The following is a 2,830-nucleotide window of genomic DNA, read 5'->3' on the forward strand; positions in this document are numbered from 1 at the left end:
CTGCTGTTACCTTTTCTGATGTGTGACATTCTCACAGGAGTGAAGTGGTATCTTGTTGATGTTTTTATTTGCATTTCTCTGCCAATCAGAGACTTGGAGCATTTTTTCATGTGTTTCTCGGCCTTTTGGACCTCTTCTGTGGTGAATATTCTGTCCATGTCCTCTCCCCATCTTTGGATGGGGTTATTTGTTTTCTTGTTGTTGAGTTTGGCAAACTATATATTTTAGTTATTAGCCTCTTGTGTGATGTATGGCATGTAAAAATCTTGTCCTATTCTGTGAGGGGCCTCTTGGTTTGGGTAGTGGTTTCATTTGCTGTACAGAAGCTTTTTAATTTGATGTAGTCCCATAGGTTTATGCTTGCCTTAGTCTTCTTGTTCTTCTTCTTTTTTTTTTTGTAGGAAAGAAAATGTTGTTATTTTTATTGACCCAATGTTACTCATGGAGAAGACAGTTTAAACAAATCAAATAACAAATATGAAATGGAAAACTAAGTATAGTTAGAAATAAGACCCTTATCCCAGTTAACCTTTGGAAAATGCACCCTATGCCAAAAATTTTGGATATTAGTTCTTCCTTAAAGTTTTTCTACACAAGGAGGCTGGGTGGTAGCGAAGAGGGATAAGCACACCTGACACAAAGTATGAGGAACAGCATAATGATCCCAGTTTAAGCCCCCAGCTCCCCCCTGCATGGGTGTCGCTCCACAAGAGGTGAAGTGGGTCTGCAGGTGTCCATCTTTCTTCCCTCCTCTCTGTCTTCCCCTCCTCTTTTGATTTCTGTCTTATCCAACAACAACAACAGCCACAACAACAATAACAAGGACAACAAAATGGAAAAAAAAGTTGCCTCCAGGAGCAGTGGATTCTTACTGCTGGCACTGAGCCACCCAGCAATGACCCTTGAGGTAAAAAAAAAAAAAGTTTTCTACATAATGTCGTGCTTGAACTAAGTTTGGTGTATTGCATCCAAATAAAGGAGTCTGGAACCTGAGGGGGGCTCTCAGGTTCACTGTATGGGGGTCAGGGTGGGGACAGTCCTTAGGTGGTGGGAGCAGTGTGAAATTGCACTCTTACTAACTTATAGTCATATAAATCACTATTAATTCAACATACCAGGGGAAAAACACACTGAGTATTTCAAGTTCTATAGCTTCCGACATTTTATCTGAGTATATATTTTTTAGTCTAAGTGTTTAAGGTGTCAAATTTGTAAACTAATTGAATTCAGACTTTGAGCTTAAATTGATTAAGCAGTTCAACAGAAGTTTTGTTGTTGTTGTTTTATTATTCATATTTATTAACTTTCCCTTTTGTTGCCCTTGTTTTTAATTTTTGTTGTAGTTATTATTGTTGTTGCTACCTTAGTCTTCTTTGTAACTGGATTCATTTCACTGAAGATGTCTTTAAAATTTATGTGGAAAAAAGTTCTGCCAATATTTTCCTCTAAGTGTCTCATAGTTTCTGGTCTAACATCCAAGTCCTTGATCCACTTGGAATTTACCTTTGTATTTGGTGAAATATAGTGGTTCACTTTCATTCTTCTGCATGTTTCAACCCATTTTTTCAACACCATTGTTGAAGGGACCTCCCCTCTCCCCAAGTAATAGCCTGCCCCTTATTCTTCCAGGCCCAGTCCTCTATCCCCCCTCCAAGCCACTCATTCCACCATTACTACATCCAAATGTCCCTCCCTCTTCCTCCTCCCTCTCCATGTCCTGATGGAGTTCAGAGCTCTCTCACACCTTCCTCCTATCACTTCTCCCCACTGCCCCCATGGGAGTATGGACCAAAATTCCTTATGGGGAGCAGAAGGTGGGAATTCTGGCTTCTGTGATTGCTTCTCTGCTCTCCTTGGTGTTGGCAGGCCAATTGATCCATACCCCCGGCCTGTTTCTGTCTTTCCCTAGTGCAGTAGAGCTCTGAAATCTCTCTCCTTCTCTATCTCCCCTGTCCCCTCTCAATTTCTCTCTGTCTCTATTCAATCAGTCAGTCAATCAACCAATCAATCAGTCAGTAAAAGCAGCCTCAGGAGTCTGTGAGACAGCTTATCTGGAAGAATGTCTGCTTTGCCAGGCTTGTGGCCCAGGTTTGAGCCCTTGGTGTGCTGCATGGGTCTGCGAAAGAGTCAAGGAAGCTCTGGCGTTGTGTTGTCTTTCTGTCTGGCTCCGTTTGAACATGTTGGCCCAGAGCAGTGAAGCCCCAACGAGGTTCATAGTCTGGTCTAAGGGACACTTATTTAGGTTTTACTCTGAAACTGATGTAGCGTCACCAAGTAGTTATTATTATTTTTTTAGATTATTTCATTTTATTGGGGGTTTTAAGCTTTACATTGGATTCATTGACATATGCATACAATTTCCTTATGTGATAGGCCCCCTAAGTTGTCTTCCTCTCCCCCTCCCCCTTCTCCAGAGTCCTTTGCTTTGGTGCAGTGCACCGTTTCCAGTCCATGTTTCACTCTGTGCTCTCCCTCCCTCCCTCCCTGAGTCCTTTGCTGTGCTGAAACACCCCATGCTTAGTCCATGTTTCACCCTGTCTCTGCCTGCCTTCCTAGAGTCCTTTGCTGTGGTGCAGTGCCCCATGTCCAGTCCGTGTTTCACTCTGTCTCTCCATAGTTGATGATACCTATTCCACTCTAGGGCCTTTCAGGAACTTCTCTGTATATAATACTAGAAACTGCTGAGGTTCCCTGCTTCATGATCTCCTCAGCACGCCCCAAACTCAGGAACCTCCTCTGCAGACATCCTGAGATAGGCACAGAGGGCTGTTGAGAGCTCCCTCTGAGAGGATGCTGCTTTGCCGTGCATGGGACCCGAGTTTGAGCCTGA

The sequence above is a fragment of the Erinaceus europaeus genome, chromosome 1, assembly GCF_950295315.1.
Source record: "Erinaceus europaeus chromosome 1, mEriEur2.1, whole genome shotgun sequence".
NCBI classification, from domain to species: Eukaryota; Metazoa; Chordata; class Mammalia; order Eulipotyphla; family Erinaceidae; genus Erinaceus; species Erinaceus europaeus.